This window comes from Anabrus simplex, chromosome 4 (assembly GCF_040414725.1).
Source record: "Anabrus simplex isolate iqAnaSimp1 chromosome 4, ASM4041472v1, whole genome shotgun sequence".
In the NCBI taxonomy this organism is placed as follows: Eukaryota; Metazoa; Arthropoda; class Insecta; order Orthoptera; family Tettigoniidae; genus Anabrus; species Anabrus simplex.
In genome coordinates, this window is record NC_090268.1 from 263,993,194 (window position 1) to 264,013,309 (window position 20,116).

Here is a 20,116-nt window from a genome sequence, read left to right on the forward strand (position 1 = left end):
TCAAGCTGACAACTTATCCTGACTTTGACAACTCTGAGTCAGACAAAAAAAAATGTCTGAGTCTATCTAGTGCGGCCTTGGCTTGCTCCTGCCCTGGACCAAAAGGTGTTGTACCAGACACTTTTAGAGCTACAAAATGTAAACCTGTATACTAATGTTTTTACATGAGGATTCTCAGAGAAAAATTCTGATTTCGCTTGTCAACAATGTTCTGGAAAACGAAAACATGTTTAAACATGCAATGATTAAATAAATAGTTTTAAACATTTCGTTGACAAATGTATATAAATCTTTTGTAATATATTATTGAATAACAATAGAAAAGTTACCGTAGACAAACTCATGACTGAGAAGAAGAAATCCTCAGGAAAATAAAAATGTATAAACTGAAACCTTAGGAATTGTTAGGTAAGTTTTAAATTGCAGCTTAATTTCTAAGAAAGGTTTCAGACTATTGTTGTGAATTGCCATCATGCATTTTCCTAGTAAGATTAAAACTTTTTGTATACGTATTATGCGTTCTGATATTTTACAAGATACCGTGTTGGGTTAAAAGTGACAGATGTCAGCATAATTTTACGTAAAGAAATGTACATATACTGCCCTGCCAGTTTTCTCCCCGCATAAAACTCGTGTAGTATACAAGCCTAAGTAAAGCCACAATTGAAGGGGTGTTCAATTTTATCGTTAAGGTTGAATAAATGAACAACATCATGGTGAAAGTGAGAGCGGGCCCTACACTGCCATGCTGAACGCCAGCCACTCGCGTGACGTCACGGTCCGAGCCTTGTGGCCTGTCTATCTAGTGCGGCCTTGACACAGCGTGCAAGTGAAATTCGAAAATGGAGGCTAGTAGTAGTAGTAGTAGTAGCCTGATTCCTCCAATAATGAGCTATCTGGTTAGCGAAATACAGTATGCCATTGAGATAATCTAAGCACACGGTACGTTCTGTTGGGCTGGTGGTTCACGTGGTTGTGTAAAATTTGGCGGGTTCGATCTCGATTCTGTCAATTGGTACGTAAAGTTGCTAAAATATGCCAGCCTAGTGTCAATAGATTTATCGGCACATGAAATAACTCATGTGCGTCTTCGGAAATCATAAAAGTAGCTAATTGAATGTAACGCCAATAACAAGATTTTTATTACTATTGTAGTAGGGGTACGCTTTCCCCGGCTCTTTAAATGCGCGCCTTCCCTACGATCATCTGTGCCAACGGCCTGGAACTTTTAAACTCCCAAAGAATTTCGTCTTCTAGAGATAGCTCTACCAACGAATTGTTAGCTCACTCTACAGGACTGAACATCAACTACTTGATAGAATAATGTTTATTTTAGGAGTTGGTCAACCTTTCCCTGAGGATTGATCTTTAATGGATCGAAGTTGTCAACACTTCAGCTGGTACCTCCTCGATTGTAATCTACCTACCAGAAGCTTGTAAATATGTCCTCTAGCCTATCAAAACCGGGGGGGGGGGGGGGAGTGTACATGAATCCTACCTATTAGCAAAGAGTTCTGGAAGCTTCCCTTTACGGAACTATAAAAGCCGGGCACTTCAGCGCGGTCTCGTCTGAATTGTTCCAGTGCTTGGGATTGAGACTTGACGGGAGCCTAGGAGGCAGGGGCGCGGCCTGCTTGAAAAAAATCCAGCGATACAAGGTAATGGCAGAATTTACCTAAACATGTGATAGCGTCTACTGGTAGATTGAGGGGAAGGTTTCAGCCGTTTTCTTTTAATGTAATGTTGTAAACTGGTGGCTTAAACATAGGATTTTCGGCGAAGTCCGAGGACTCTGTTTCTATTCCCTACTATAATTTCGTGTGGCTATTTCTAGCCAAGTGCAGCCCTTATAAGGCAGACCCTCCGACGTGGGTGGGCGGCATCTCCCATGTGTAGGTAACTGCGTGTTATCGTGGTGGAGAACAGTGTTATGTGTGGTGTGTGAGTTGCAGGGATGTTGGGAACAGCACAAACACCCAGTCCCCGGGCCATTGGAATTAACCAATGAAGGTTAAAATCCCCGACCCGGCCGGGAATCGAACCCGGGACCCTCTGAACAGAAGGCCAGTACGCTGACCATTCAGCCAACGAGTCGGACTATTCCCTACTGGGAAATATGTAATGTAAGGGAACGAAGAGTGATTACCCTCTGTCGTTTCCCATTCAACCTTGCATTGGGTGACAAAATTTTCCAACCTCAAAATATTGTAAATCTTGTCTTGGCTTCAAATGTTCCTCCTTTAGTCACCTCTCTTATAGTATGGGACTAGCATCTGTATCTTTGGGCCGTAAGCCCATTTTCGTTTCTAGTATTTTTATAAGGTGTGCTGGTGTTGCGCCTCCTTGCCTTTCGTTTATGGCCGGTTATGTGCAACCTTTCCTTTTTACTGTTAAGGCCATGTAGTATGGGCAATTATGCCCTGTTTATTTTGTAACTGTTTCTTCGTTTTGATTGCCTTTAGGAACAGTGATCAATCTTATTGTTGCGCAGTTGATAAGCCCAACATGGGGCAACCGTGTATGAACACTTTAAAATGGGATCATCCGATGGGTTGCCTACTGAAACTTAAGTATATCAAAAGAAATTGATTGCCTCTGTGAGGCTACTATGGTATTATGGAACTCAGACTTCTGTGTAGTGTACCTGCTCAGAGCAAATCGTGCTCCTGTATAATATTGTACCTGTCAAGATAAATAATGCTTTTCTCTATGTAAATTAACAGCATCGTAATTATCTCGAGTTTTTTAGCTTATTTCCGGACTTCTAAGTCCCCGATATTGTTACAGCTGACAAGCTCACTAATAAAATGTTTCTATTGTTTGTTAATTATTCAGATTTTCCATCTCTCAATTTTAAAAAATGAAAATAAAATTTGCAAATATGTTATGTTAAATACTACTCTAAGTAATTCCTTCTCCAACCATTCATCCAGGCGCTTCCTATTCATCTGTGAGCTACGGCAAGTCCGTAGCAATTATTATTATTATTATTATTATTATTATTATTATTATTATGATTATTATTATAACCGAACGAGTGTATATATGGTAAGCATCTCGTATCTGTCAGCTTGTATTCAGGAGTTGGTGTGTTCGAACCCCACCCTCGGCAGCCCTGAAGATGGTTTTCCGTCGTTTCCCATTTTCACACCAGACAAATGCTAGGACTGTACCTTATTTAAGGCGATGGTTGTATCCTTATCACTCTTATCCCTTTCCTATCCCATCGTCACCATAAGACCTATCTGTAGCTGTGCTACCTAAAACAAAGTGTAATAATTAATAATCATACTCATCATTATCGTCGTCATCATCGTCATCATCGTTTTCAACATGAGGGCAAGTGACTTTATCACGATATAAACAGTGCGTAGAACGAAAAACTTGGTTTTTACCGTCATCAACAACTCTTGCGTTATAAACGAAAAACAAATAAAAATTGAATTATTGTAATAGCTCAGTGACTTACTTGATGGACTACTACAGTACTCTATCGATCTGGTTTCGAGCCTCGGGGATGTAGACATAGAATGTTCATTTGTAGAAATACCTGGCCTTACGAAAGCCATTCGAACTTAAACAACTAAACATCTGACTTTAATAACCTCGCAAAATGATTCACTCAAGGCAAGGAAATGTAGACCGATTGTATCAAGTATTCCCCGGCTTAGATAGACCCTAATAATGAGCTAATAAAACCCTGTGCATACTCTGAATATCTTATCATTCAAGGCAGATTACTATGTTTACATACTACAAAAGTCCATTGTGATGATAAATATTTGTTTTAAATCCAGCACGATGATGACAATCAGCGATTGGCTTGTCAACACAATAAAGCCTAATTATATTTCTAGTTATGTTTCTAGTGGAAATAAATTACTACACGAATACGAAAAAATCTTAGCTCGTGCGGTAAGGAATGATGAGAAATATGTATTTTACTTAATACAGAAATCTTTATCAATTTCTGTCAATAACCGAATGTCTGCTTAGAGGACGTTACAATTTATGTTAATTATTTATTTATATGATAACGTAAAAGGGATAACTTAAAGTATGCGTGGCATGAATTCGTGCTGCATGGAGTGTGGAATATGTAGCAAGGCTACTGTACATAGGCGCCCAACGTTTGATAAACTGAACAATACATTACGAATTCTTAGTGATCAAAAAAACACATTTCGAGCGAAGAAAGAAAAAAATATTACTTTATACAACTCAATAATTAATTTACTATTGAGACTTTGACATTATTTTTAAGATTGGATTAAGACGCTCTCTTCAAGGTAGGACCCTGTGTTTAGTGAGGTAATCAAAATACACATTAGGGTTCGACTTAATTCTACAAATTAATATAAAATAGCCTTTATGCTATTAATGGCCCCGAGGGAACTAGTTTTAACTACCGGTAGTTTATAAATATTATTTTTGTTTGATGATATCAACATCGGTTGTATCAGTCACATTTTTAGCCATCCATATAGCTTACAGTACTCTTGGGCGAACCGAACGAGTTGGCTGTGTGTTTCGGGCCATGTAGCTGTTGGTTTACATTTGAGAGACGGTGGGTTAAATCACCTATCAGCAGCATTCAAGATGTTTTTCCGTGGTTTCCCATTTTCATACCAGGCAAATGCCGGAATCAAAATCACGGTCGCTTCCTTCCCGGTCCTAGCCCATCTTGTTCCATCGTTGCCAAAGAACAACCTGTCTGAGATGGTGTGACGTTAAACCACTAACCAAAAAAAAAATCCCCTGGCTGTTTCTAGTCATTCGACCGAGTCAGGGATGGAATGAATGTAGCCCCCATCTAGCGACGAGGATATGAATTGTGCCGACTGCCGAAGTTTGTCGCACTCCTCTGGGGCAATGATTAATGAATGACAGATGAAATAATATTGGAGGGTGTTGCGGGAATGAGTGATGACAGGAAAAACTGGAGTACCCGGAGAAAATCCTGTCCCGCCTTAGCTTTAACCAGCACAAATCTCACAGGCAATGACCGGGATTTGAACCACGCAACCCAGCGGTCAGAGGCTGTCGCCTGAGCTACGGAGGCTGTTAAACTACTAGTAAAAAAATTATTGGAGGAATGAGACTACTGCCCTGTACTTTCAAATGTCAACACATCCACAATAGTTCTTGACTGTTTTCTTTATGTACCATTGATCCGAACGTAGGCATATCGCTCAAGAGGCAGATTATCTATCAATTGTTACCTAGTCTTCCCTAAATGATTTCAAAGACGTTTATATCTCTCTCGGTAAATTATTCTAATCCCTCCCAATTTATGTTCTTGAGTTCGAATTTTATCATCATGTTTTGATCTTTATACATTTTAAAAAATCCCGTTCAGGCTTATTCGTCTACCAATGTCATCCCACACCATCTCTTGACTGACAGCTCGGAACATACCGCTGAACCGAACAGCTCGTGTCCTTATTCCCAAGTCTTCGCAGGTCAAAAATTGTAACATTTTCATAATAGTACTTTCTTTTTCGGAGATCATCCAGAAAAAATCGCGTTAGTTCTTTTTTATTTATTTTTTTTTTTCAATTCTTGAATCAACTAGTACTGAGGATCCCATACTCTGGAACCGTACTCGAATTGGGGTCTTACTAGCGACTTACACGCCCTCTTCTTTACATCCTTACAATAACCCTTCAATACCCTCATAACCATATGACGAAATATAGAAAAGCACGGTACTTGTAACCCTGTCTCTCGGAGCACTCACGATTGCCGCCTATGTGACAAAACAGAGGGGTTATTAGCCTCTCAAAACACTAATGGAATTAAGAAAAATTGAATTAAACCTTTAGAAGAGTAAGGGTATCGGCTAGAGAATTTGAAAGAGCTCGAATGAGTACCTCAGGTGGTAGAGCGCTTGTCTACTAAGCACAAGTTGGAGGGTATCATCCCTGTTCTGTCCAGTGATATTTAAGGGCCATTCGGGTTTGGCTGATTTACTACCACGTGAAAGAACTCTCGCGGACCAAAATCCATGCACATTGGCGTCTCCGAAAACCGAAAAAGTAGTTACTGGGGCATTAAAACCAACTATTCTTCTTCTTCTTCTCCCTCTTCCTGCGTTAGGGCCTACTAGGGACCACGTTCCAATTTCAATTCTTCATCCTTTGTTGTTGTTCCTTCCTTTTCTTCCAATATTCCTTCATTGTTTCACTATGTTTCTTTTTCTTTCTTCAGACCACTTTGTGCCGGTTTTCTTTGCCTCCTTCCCTTGGAACCCTTCCATCTTTAAAACTTTCTTCCTGAAAATTTCTCTTTCCATTATTTCTTCTTCTCTGATGTTGTTTCTTTCCAAGTCTTTTTTGATCTCTTGAATCCAGGTCGTTGTTGACTTTTTCTTCCAAAGATACATTAAGATCTTTTTGGTTAGTCTATTGTCGTCCATTCTATAAATATGTCCAAAAAATAGCAGTCTCCTCTTCCGTAGCGTTATAGATACTTTTTCTATGTTCTGATAAAATTCGTTATTACTTCTTAATTTCCAAAATTCTATAGCTTTTAGAGAGCTTAATGTTTTTATAATTCTTCTTTCTAGTACTTCCAACCTATCAAGTTTATAATTGAATACTAAGCATTCACTGGCATATAAGCATCCTGGTTTCATAACTCTATTGTAGTGCTTTATTTTAAGATTTTTATATAAACATTTTTTGTTGTATGTATTTTTTGTTATACGATATCCTCTCTCCATTTTGTGTATCCTTGCCTCTATAGCAGATTTTTCCAAACCATTTTCCTGGAGTGTTTCCCCCAAATATTTGAATTGCTTTACCCTTTCGATTGAACCAACATCTGTTCCTAGCAATTTTGGAGCATTTTTTTATCTTCGACACGAATTTTGCTTTCTCTGCCGAAATTCTTCTTCGTCTTCTTCTTATAATAATAATCATTATTACTAGAAGGAGAATAATATACAGAAGAATTTTAAGAGGCATGTTTGGTGCCAAAGGGCTGTTAAGCTTCACGATCTTCATAACGTCAGGGTAGGAAAAGACCGAAATGAGTTGGGATTGACTGATTGACAGACAGGCGGTGGTTCAAGTAATCGGAAGAAAAGCCATATTCTGTTACGTAATTGTTACAACAACATATACTTAATAGGAGATGAGTCCCTGGAACAATATCTTCACCTGGTGCACCGTGGACAACGACATGAAAGCCACATCCTTACGTATTCTTCTATGCACTGTAATTAGTTAATAGCGGGCTAAATACTCACAAATAATACAATAATTTGGATTTGGCCAGCCTGATATCGTTTCATATGTCAGTCATCAATAATTGCTCCAGAGGAGTGCTACAGACTTCGGCAGTCGGCCAATTCATATCCTCGCCGCTAGATGGGGGTTTCATTCATTCCACTCCTGACCCTGTCGACTGACTGCAGACAGGGTGTGGATTTTCGTTCATTATTAGAGGATCGCACCTTACATTTTCATCAACCATACAATGCTATTTTGTAATCAACTCTATGACTAGAAATTCTATCATCCTTAATAGGTACCGAATCGAGGCGGAATAAACTGAGTGACGGGCCTAAATGCAGATAAGTGGTGATTGATTGATTGATTGATTGATTGATTGATTGATTGATTGATTGATTGATTGATTGATTGATTGATTGATTGATTGATTGATTGATTGATTGATTGATTGATTGATTGATTGATTGATTGATTGATTGATTGATTGATTGATTGATTGATTGATTGATTGATTGATTGATTGATTGATTGATTGATTGATTGATTGATTGATTGATTGATTGATTATATTTGAGCCAATAGATTGCTCTTCTTTCATAATGGTGAAATTTTACGTTGATGGAAATATCGCCATCTTCATTATAGACTGTTATACCATTCAGCGTTCAGTCTGCAAGCCTCTGTGAATAATTATGCATCTATTTGTAAATCATTATTTAGTTTTACACTTCTTATTTTAAAATCATTAAAGCTTGAGTCTATCCATTAATATCATGGTCTCCCTCTGCTTCTATCCCCTGGTGGCTGGGGGTGGTAGATAGCATCCACGTTATATTCTGCCTGGCGTAAGAGGCAACAAAAAGGGGCCCCTAAGGCTTTTATCTTGGGAGCATAGTTTGACGAACCCTTAGCTGAGTCTGGCATTATTTCAACTTTTTTTTTTGCTAGGGGCTTTACGTCGCACCGACACAGATAGGTCTTATGGCGACGATGGGATAGGGTAGGCCTAGGAGTTGGAAGGAAGCGGCCGTGGCCTTAATTAAGGTACAGCCCCAGCATTTGCCTGGTGTGAAAATGGGAAACCACGGAAAACCATTTTCAGATTTTCAGATTATTTCAACTAACTTACTCCCTTTGTCAACTCTTGTTCTTGTCCAACCCCAACGGCATTAGGTTTACAAAGCCTAAAAGAGTCTCATTTTCACGCTCTTCGTAGCATTTCTTTTTTTCTTTTTCCGATACCTTCATTCTTCGAAGCGTTGGACCTCTTCCATTTCCCCTCGGATTAGTGTTAATAGAGGATTGTTGCCTAGATCTACTTCCCCTTAAAACAATAATCACCACCACTCCCTCTGCTTCTTTCACCCCTCATGACCAAGTTCATTATTCTTCAAAGCTACCTATCCTCCTCCATTTGCCTCAAAAGATCCCATCATTGAAATAGGTTTATACACATTGCTTCATCCATGGAGTTCATTCCTAACGTTACCTTTTTCCCCTTATTCCGGGCATCTTCTTGACATTGTTTCCACCTGTTTGTACCAGCAATTACTCTCGCTACTTTCATGTCTGCTACTTCCAACTTTCTACCTGCTGTCATTTCTGATGAATACAGTACTTTTGCATCCATCTCTTGGCACAGGCCAGAGTAAAGTGTACCTTCCACCGAAGTCCCAGTCAACATCCATGGCTGTGACAATTTGGAAGTTGCTGGGGTTTGGGTAGTGCTGAGTAATGACATTCAGAGCATGACTAGTGCATCTGAGTGTTATGAAAGGTGCTGCTCATAGGGTCAGTTGTGCTGCAATAGTACTTTCTGACCCAGTGAGGAAAGCAATGGCAAACTACCTCACTCCTCATCTTGCCTAGTACGCCTCATTTTGGTGCTGCCATTGGTTTTTGGGGTTTCCTCCTAACCGCATAACCTTTGGTGGTGCTATTTGAGGATCCAACCAGCCTCTGGGCTGATGACCTGACCCAACAGACAGACAGACAGACACTTCCAACTTATGAGTAAATGATCCATCCAAATCATGAACAACAATGGAGAAATATTAAAGCCGTGTCTAACTCTTGTAACTACTTTGAGCTTAGATCTCATTCTACTATAAATTTATCAGTTTGATTTAATGAGTATCTTTGCATTTGGTTACTCGTATTAACATACCCCTCAGTGTTTGTAACCATTCTTCTTGGTACTATGGCATATGCCTACTCCAGTTCTGTGAAACATAACCATAACAATTTCTGTCATAGAATTGTTCACACACTAAACTTCTGGTCCTGAGTGCCTCTCTGTTGTCTGAAACAGCATTGGCTCTCATTAATTTATTCTCAATCAGTGATTGCACCCTGATTTCTAAAAATGTTTGTGAATATCTTGCCTGTTAAGTCATACTAATGAAAGAACGAGCTACAATAATTATTGCAAGTTCTCTTGCTTGTAGACAGGTGCGACTACTACCTCCGTCCTACCAGAGGATACCGTACTAAAATTCCATGCTAATCCTATTACTCTATTAAGTCAGTTCATGCATGCCTTAGCTTCATCTCTGAATCAGCCTGCGGACCCCAAGTTCGCAAGTGGAATTTTATGCTTTTCGAGTTTTGAAGGCGGAAAAGTCCCATCGACACTATTTGTCTTACGATGTTGGTACGCAAAAGATCTCTGGTGATTTTCGTGTTTACCTAATGAAATTAATTAGCATACAGCCGTAGATCTGCCACCTGACTGACAAGGGGGCATTCCCTACTCGTCACCACCGATTTCGCTCAAATTTATAGAACATGAAGGGCTTGGCTAGAAATGAAAGTACCCGAAGTGCGGACTCCAGATGGCCAAGCGTATAGAAAATAAAAATATAAATGTTGCCGCGGCTCTCGTACCGTATAAGCCGCTTACATTAGTACGCACGCTCGAACTGGTAATTCGATGGTAGTGGGTTCGACTCCCCGAGTCGAGACTGTTTTTGTTGTCTGTCAACTTTTATATTATTCATTTTCCAATTAAGCAAAGAGGTGAATAATTCCTTTTATTTATTTATTTATACGCAAAAGGCATAGAGAAGGTAAAAAATTGGGATTTGATTGTCAGACTTTCTTCCTCCTGCGCCAAGAATCTATTGTTTGTGTACAGCCGCCAGAAGCAACCTTCACTTGTCAGGTAAAAACGAACCTTACAGCGAAACCACTATTCACGTTTATGGCACATTCCCCAAGGAGGGGAGATAGCCAATAAAGGAGAAAAAAGAAGAATTTCAGTTTGAACACGTCGGGAAAGTTCGCAACTCCAAATTTTCTACAATTGTGCGCTCATTAAGAAAAAATTGAGAACAAAGAAAGGTCTCCACACAGGGAGTCGAACCCACGACCATCTAACTACCAGATCGACCTCTTATCTCTACGCCAACAACTGCTCGGTGTGCGAGCTAACGTAAGTGGCTTGTACGGTACGAGAGCCGCGGCAACATTTATATAATTTTTTATTTATTTTCTATACGCTTGGCCATCTGGAGTTCCTACTTTGGATTCATTTCTAGCCAAGCCCTTCATGTTCTATAAATTTGAGCGAAATCGGTGGTGACGAGTGGGGAATGCCCCCTTGTGAGTAAGACGAAATATGAAAATTCGTGCACAGATAGACTAGATAGAAATTAAATTACAGTAATTTAGTATTGAAGGAGGACGTATGTATTTTTTGGTTGTGTTTGAGTAGTTTAAGGAAAAAATGTTGATTTGATGGACACTGTAGTTTAGCCCATACAATTATTATTAGGCCCCATTATTATTATTATTATTATTATTATTATTATTATTATTATTATTATTATTATTATTATTATTATTATTCCTTCCGAATAAATATCACCATTTCAGCTCTATTTTAATCTATTTCTGCCGCCCTATGATAATGTTCATTTCCTTTCTACTTCCTCGAGAGTATTTTCATTGTCATTATTCACGAGCAGAAATTTCAAACACAGTTGGTGGAATGTTAAGGGTGTTTAATATTCTTCCTAGTGGTTTAAAGTCGCATTAACACATAGAAGGATTTGGACGGAGCAAGGATAGGAAACGGTAGAATTGGGAAGCTAGCGGCTGTGGCCTTAATTAAGATACAGCCCGAGCATTTGCCTGGTTTGAAAATGGGAAACAACGGAAAACCACCTTCAGGGCTGCCGACAGTGGGATTCGAACTTACCCCCTCCCGATCGTAAGGTCGCCAATACGCGGCCCTAACCACGTGGCCAACTCACTCGGTACGGACATTTAAATGTAAGAAACTCGAGTTAGTATACAAACTCTTCGAGGACAACATTTCCGCTCCCTGCTAACTTATATAAACTGTTACTAGATGATGGAACTGAAAACGTATGCCATATTCATCAAATTCTCCGTTCATTAAGTGTTATCGTACCCGGAATAATTATAGCACCATCTATTATTTTGATAACAATTTAGAACACTACCTCGGGGTAATTTATGTTCCTAATAAGCGTTAAAACTCATGTAGGGAAAAATGAACTAACAACTCGTTCATAACATTGTTTAAATGAAATGCTTACTATGTCATATCTTCATCAGAACTAGATAGAATATGTAAGATAGTATGTATGTTTCCCTTAAATGCTTAACGATAAACGACAGTTTACTTTATCAGTCCCTACACAAAAATTGACTGTGTAAATATCAGGCTACTTATTCTTTTATTGCACTTCACGGTAGAGTAGCAGCGCTCAGCTGATGAAGGTATAAATTCCGGCCTCACAGCTTGACTGACATTGCAGCGGCGATCCAATTTAGATAAGAGCCAATAACTCGCCTAGCACTCCGTTAGAGAGGTGTTTGTTCATTGTCTGCAAACAAATTATTGAGCTCGTAGCTTCCTGCTACACACAGATGTCATGTTAACTCGCCTGATGCTGTAATGTAGTGCCGACACATACCTATACCTCCGCACATATACAGGGTGTTTCAATACAGTATTCCAAGATTAGAAATATAAGGCTGGGACACCAGACTTGTGATCTTAAAGTTTCATTTGATGCGTTTTAAATAGTATCTAATTTTATCTAGTTACTGCAAGCGAATTTAAAATGTGGACTATATTCTATTATTTTATGAAAGTTCATTACCTAGGGGTACATTCAGGCTGCTATAGAAGCAAGTTATAATATTTTACTCTTGGCGTGTTGGTTTATCTAGAGGATTTTAACGTTCGTGGAATTCCTTCGAGTTTCGTATGAATTTCAACCATAGGTCGTGCCCTAGTTTTCCACGTGACAACTGCAGTACTTTGGTTCTCCATGCGAACGGTATGTGAAGCTTGTTAATATGATAGTAGCCGGTGGAAGCGACATTAAAACAGACCCTCGAGCAGACAGCTTGCAGGGCCTCTCAGGGTGCATGCGCCTGGTGCATGCACTGTGCACGATGCAAAAGACGACTTCGCTTGGTTGACCAGAGTGCAGACCCCCACTCCTCGATTTGGAGCAATAACGCTGTCTCCCTCTTTCTCCACGCCTGTCTCGCTCGCTTCCCCTGTCTCCCTCTTCCCCACTTGCTCAGAAGCACTCCAAACACGAGCTGAGTTGAGCCGAGTTGAGCCGAGCTTAGCCGAGTAGCCCAGAGACGAAGCGTTGGTCCGAGCCGAGCCGAGCAGGACCGATGCACTGTGCACAGGAACTCTGTGCCGCTGTTTGCACGCGTGATATTTTGGTCGTTTGAGAGGCCCTGGTAGAGAAACGAGACGAAGTCCAGACCTTACGGTAGCAGATTACTCTACCCTAGCTTTTGTCATGATCTCCGCGCAGGTAGGTGAAACTGTAGTACAAAAAAAACTCGCGTGTTTCTTTTAACACTTTATAAAGACAAGGCCCTTCGGGACTGTTACGCCATTAGATAGCCTACAATGAATTTCTTCCCGCAGTGAAATGAATATAAAGAATATAATCATAACCTATATGTGTTGAGACAGATACTATCTAATCAGTTCAAAAGCATTTAGTGAATATAGTAAGAGAAATGCCCATTCGGGTGACCATTTTCTACATTAAAATAGCCTGTTCAAAATCGAAGGACTGAATGTGAATATCTTTGTCTTGACCACACTAGGGAAGTAGCCTACTAGGGTGCAGTCACTGATGGAGAATAAATTCGTGGGAGCCAATGTGGTTTCAGACAACGGAGAAGCACTCAGGACCAGAATTTTTGTATATTCAAGTAACTGAAAAATGCTATGACAGAAATAGTTATGGTTATGTTTCACAGAACTGGAGTAGGCATATGCCACAGTACCAAGAAGAATGATGTTATCCACGCTGAGGGGTAAGTTATTACTAGTAACCATACTAGGTTAACGCACACTTTCGTAGAATAGGGATTCCGGTTCGAATCCTTTATTTGGTGACATTTTTAGATTTTTAGATCCTCCGCGTTCGAATCCCTGGTGGAAAAGGCAGCCTAGCAAAGACCTTTTACTCCATACTACTTAATGTACAGGTTAGAATTACTAGAAGTATTTTCATTCTGCTCTTCAGTAGCCTGTATGGAGATGTTTTAGTTTTATGGTAATGATATTACGAAATAGGTAGATGACCAATATGTTAGGCTCCTTTAAGCAACAATTCATCATTATCAGGGGAGAGACCACTCCCTTCATCAGCGATTACTACATCACGAAACAAAACTTCCAAAACATGTACGAGTCAAAGTAATTGTATAAATTCGAATTTAATAATATAGTGACAGGGCGGACACAACTATCACCCGTGATATTCTAGTGCTTAACTGTGTCATTGTGTTAAACTGTGGACGTATGAACATGAAACTTAATCCAAACATTGCCGAGGACATGCGGAAGAAAAATCATGCATAAACAAGTCCAATGAAGCGATTTCAATGCGTTGCCATATCATGCAGTATGACTAGTTGGGATTGACGTATCATCTGTCAAACTACAAAGTGTGTTCGAAATGGTGTCCGTCACTGTCCAAGACAGTCTGAAAGTGCAGGAGAGCATGCGGCACGGCTGCGCGGTGCATCTCCATGAGTATGCCTGCTAGCTTTCTTGATACGTTTCTCTTCAGATAGGCATTATATTAATTATATTAAGATTAGACCAGCTCACTTATTCGTACAAGGTGAGAAAAATATTTTCTTCATTTTTAACTCTTCTTCTCCTTCCTGACCTTTCTCCACATTAGTTGGGCTCGGTTTTATGCTGATTAAGACCAGTTTTACGTATGGATTCCTTTCCTGATGCCATCCCTCTGCGGAGGAATATATTCATTTTGCGTGTTTCTGTAGTGAGAAGCATTGTACGTAAATGAAAATACGCATTAAGACCAATAGCGGCGATTGAGAGTTAAAAGTGGTGAGGAGGGGGGCACAAAAATGTATAGGAAAAAAAGGTACCGGAGGCCAGGGTAATATAGTGGGGAATACACAACAAAATTGAAAGAAAATAGCTGAAAAAATGGCGAATTTTTGCTGCTCTCTGAGCAAATTTCGACAGAGAATTAACTGTGGTAATAATATTTTGGGGGATTTCTATTCAACACTATACAATAAAACTTTCACCAAAGGAACAGTTACACATCATGTGCGCAACTAAGATTTTGTCATTACTAGAGCGCAGATTATTTGTAATTACATATTCTGTGGCCATATACGTAGCTACAAGAAAAGCTAAAATGTCGGCGAATCACACTAAAAGTACCATTATTCCAGGAGTTTACAGTTACATATTTTTATATATTTCGATGCATAATAAATATTTTGATAAGTATTATATATTTTAAATATTTTGAAGGATATTGCGCATCTGAAAGAAAACACAAGTTTTTTCAATGATTTTACATCGATTTAAGTTTTTTAATTAAACACTTGAAAATATGATGATGATGCTTGTTTTAAGGGGCCTAACATCGAAGGTCATCGGCCCACTTGAAAATAGTTTTAAAGGTCTGTACGTCTCTAATATCTGAAAAAATAATTAATAAGTTTGAAGTGAAGTATTCTGTCAAAGAACGCACCCCTTGGCTGTGTTTATGGTTTTTAATCCCTTAAGAAGTAACAGTACAGCGTGAAGGCTGGATCAATGACGTATCGGTGCTACTACGGAGAATGACAAAGTAACTGAAATGTATAGGGTGCAACTCCCTGAAAATGAGAACATATCCTTCAGTATCATTCTTTATTTCAAATACGCACCAGTTACTTCATGGGAAATGAAAGATCTTTTTCTCTATACATAAGAACAACCTAACAGACAGAAGGCATTCGATGACCGCAGAAAATTTGGAAAAAATTGTTATTAAATGCGCCCCCAATTGAAAAAAGTTTGAATAACGTCGGCACTTTTAACTTTTTTCGGGTTTGTTTCCTTTTCTGCGTACAAGAATACATCAAATAAGGCTTAGACTTTAAGTTACATATTTTTTAATTATTACATATTTAACTTCATATTTTGCCAATTTTTTTTTTTTTTTGCTATTGGCTTTACGTCGCACCGACACAGTAGGTCTTATAGCGACGATGGGACAGGACAGGGCTAGGTGTGGGAAGGAAGTGGCCGTGGCCACTCAAGCGACTGCAGCTATCGAGCTCGGTTTCGTCAATTTTAGCGACATATATATGTACATATTTCTTATTTTTATTCTACATATAATCCGAGCTCTAGTCATTACATACTAATCGCGCTTCTGCACGCTGCTACGCTAGACTCCACTACTTACTGTGGCGCTGAAATATCGGTTAGCTGGATCGGATGAAATATTGTGCGTATTTCCGTATTTTTTAAATATTTAAAGGAATTAAAGGAAAGAATTAGGTAGAATAATAGACAACAGAGTTTTTTAAATTACTCTTTTAAATATTTCCTAGATTTAGGTGGCTAAAATGGAATAAAAATTTATTTTTTCTCTATAAAGTGTGGCGGGGGGACTGCTTGCCCTCGCCCCCCCCCCCACCTCTAATCCCCGCTACTGATTAACACGAACATAAACACCTAGCCCCTGAACTAGAGGAACTAACCACACGTTGCTAAATTCCTCGGCCCTACCGGAAATCGAACCCAGGACCTCTGAACCGATCATTCAGCCAAGGAGGCAGACTCAGGTTGAGAGTCTCTGCTGTATATTTATTAGCATTCTACTGGGAAAAAGGTATACTTGAGGCGATCCAGTTGTAGTCACTTTGGAATGAGAGATGGCGGGGGAGGGAAAAACTTCGCTGTATCAGAGAGTGAACGATATGTTGGTGTGCCAAGCCCGATATGCACGTACCACCGTGGCCGAATGTCACGCACACGATCAGTGCGTGCAGACCATTGTCCGCGCTACACATCCGGTGCGCATGTCCACATTCTCGCCCGCTGACGCAACGTGGGCAACAGCGTAGGCGGAGGGATCCAAGCTTGTATAACGCAGGCAGTGAAACCAAAAGTCGACGACTTCGGAATATCAAAATCCGTGGGCGGTCTCGCCGTAAGTTCTACTGCACACCTACCTGGAGCCGTCACTACTAACTAACTACTAACTCTTCCAACTAATTCGTATTTCATTTGGTGGCCCAGGTTTTTCAAAACTGACTGCGACCGATGAGAGAATTTAACAGGTTGGAGGAAGATACGGATTTATTCCAATCTTCGTCTTGGACTTTTCCCAAACTTATTGAGATCGGCGCTTGATTGACTTTAGCCTAGATTCACGGCCGGACGTCTTTCTTGACGCCAGCTCTATGTGGACGGATGTATCTATAGTGTTTGGTACTGCCGTGCGTTGTATATAGATGAAGAGAAGTGTATTAACACGAACACAAACGCTAGGCCCCGAGCCAGATAAATTAACCAAACAGTTAAAATCCGCGGCCTGGTCGCAAAGTGAATGCGGAACCTTCTGAACCGAAGGGCAGTACGGTGATAGTCAACCAAAGAATCGGACGTAGATATTTTTTCAGTGAAAATCCACAGCCTGTTTTCCGTTATTCGACCGGGTCAGGGATGGAATGAATAAAGCCCCTATCTAGCGGCGGGGATTGTGCCGGCTGCCGAAGCCTGTCGCACTCCTTTGGGGCAATGATTATTGATTGACAGATGAAATGAAATGATATTGGAGAGTGTTGCTGGAATGAACGATGACAGGGAAAACCGGAGTACCCGGAAATAAAGCTGTTCCGCCTCCACTTTGTCCAGAACAAATCTCACATGGAGTGACCGGGATTTGTACCATGGAAACCAGTAGTGAGAGGCCGGTACACTGCCACCTGAGCCACGAAGGCTCTGTAGGTATCTTTACAATGCCCTTTCAAAATACTGGTCGTAGAGTATTTACGTCTGTCTGTCTGTCTGTCTGTCTGTCTGTCTGTCTGTCTGTCTGTCTGTCTGTCTGTCTGTCTGTCTGTCTGTCTGTCTGTCTGTCTGTCTGTCTGTCTGTCTGTCTGTCTGTCTGTCTGTCTGTCTGTCTGTCTGTCTGTGAAGTCTTAGCCAGGGTTCTGGTTTGATCTTCAGATAGCACCAACGAAGGTTATGCAGTTGTACGAAAAGAGTAAACACTGTAGCAGGCACTACTGTATAATAAGGCATACCGGCCAACATCAGCAGAGAGTTAGTTTGCCATCACTGAACCAGAACGTGTGATTGTAGCTCCACTGAACCTATGAATTCCACCTTCCGCTGCATCGAGACGAACTACTAGTCATCGTGCTATGAATGTCTGAGTCTATAGCCTGTGCCAAGAGACAGATGCAAAAATACTCTGTCTAACAAGAAATAGCCACAACGCTGTCGGCAGCACTGAAGATGTTTTTCGTGGTTTCCTATTTTCACACCAGGCAAGTACTGGTGTTGTACCTTAAGTAAGGCCACGGCCGCTTTCTTCCCACTTCCGACACTTTCCTATCCCACCGTCGCCATAAGACCCACAGTATTGGTATGTATACTTTTATTTTTTACAATTTTGCTTTACATCGCACCGACGCAGAGAGGTCTTATAGCGACGATGGGATGGGAAAGGGCTAGGAATGGGAAAGAAACGACCGTGGCCTTAATTGAGGTATAGCCCCAGCATTTGCCTGGTGTGAAAATGGGAAACCGCAGAAAACCATCTTCAGGGTTGCCGACAGTGGGGTTCGAACCCACAATCTCCCGAATGCAAGGTGACAGCTACGTGACGCAAACCGCACGGCCACTTGCTCGGTCCTATCTATGTCGGTGCGACGTAAAGCAACTTGTAAAAGTAAATAGCCACATATGGATTGATATGTAATTCTTGCCAAATATCAGGTCTGAAAGGAAAAATACGATTGCTCTTAAACGAAACACAAGAAAATGTTATCACCTTTGGGGCTCGAACGAGGGCTGTCACATTTCAAGTGTTCTCATCTTATGAAACGACGGCATTAAGGAACACTATCCTCAACAACAGCGGCTGTCTATTCTCTACATCGCCGTTGCGCCTGAGAAAACCACTATATTAATGTATTGCCAGAGAAATACTGATCCGCAGTACACATTCATTAAGTAGGAAAATTGGGTGCAGCTTGCACAATATTGAAACGTAGGAGACAGTACCTTGCCAGCCAAATTTCGAAGTTTAAATACAGTATTTCACATACAGGATTTCGCAGTCGTGATGACGATATATATAAAATGAAATGTCTGTCTGTCTGTCTGTCTGTCTGCACAGCATCATTTCAAAACTGCTGGGTGGAATTTCATACAATTTTTCAGAAAATTCTTAGTGGGAACTGGCATATGAGTATGTTTTATTTCAACATATTGATCTGAAAATATAGTATTTTTATCTGTGAAATTATTTACAAATAAACACATACCAACTTAAACTATCACGCCTAAACTGCTGGATCAATTGAGATGAAATTTGATGTATCTCAAATGATCAGTTCAAAGACACGCCTTTTCTGATTTTTCAGTAACAATAGTGTCCAGAACGGTGGCTGTTCATACGCAGGTATTTTCTGAACGTCCGCATGTTTTATATGTTAAACACTAAAATAATGGGCAAATGGTTAGTCCTTGCATAAAATAAAGCCTAGGTTGTGTACTTAACTCTACTTTTCTACTAACAAACAAACAAACAAACAAACACATCGTCGTTGCGCCTGCGAAAACTGCTATGTGATAATATTTTTTGGAGAAATACTGACCCGCAGCTCATAGTCTTATATTATGAAGGACGAGAATTCCTTGATATTTGTCGCACAAAATTGAACATTAGGTGACAGAACCTTACAGGCCACAGTTCTAAACTGAAATATTTCACATAGAGGATTTTGCAGGCGTTAGGACGATATCTATTTCTTTGTAGCTCCAGTAGTTCCCCTAGAAATTCACTTAATGAATGTGTTAAAAGACAGCGCACAAAAGCCTCCAAAAATAATCAACATTGGGTATTGACTTATTATCTGAAGTATACATAGCCTCTACTGCTATCTTCTGAGCGCAAGCTGGCAAGTTCGATCCTGGCGCAGTCTGCTGCTATTTGAAGGTACTCAAATTCGTCAACCCCGTCTAATACGTTGCACCCAACTAAGGAGAACGACTGAACTTATTTAAGCATATGAATTTGCTTTCTTGCCTTCCCAGAAACTCTTCATCCTCTCGCTGTGTTTTTTCTTCCGTTCTTCCGTCCATGCAGTGGTGGTTCTCATCTCAGGTTTTTCAGCAAAATTATATTTGTTCACCAATGTTCTAAAGCTAGGACTGTCCCATATAATTTCACCTGTCATGCTGATTTCTTGAAGATCTTTTCCTATTTCAATTATCCCGTTATTCTTGACTTGTAGTGAGGAGGTACAATCACATATATTTTTAGTAAGCCTTTCATTGTCTATTCTTTGAATATGGTCTTTTTCTA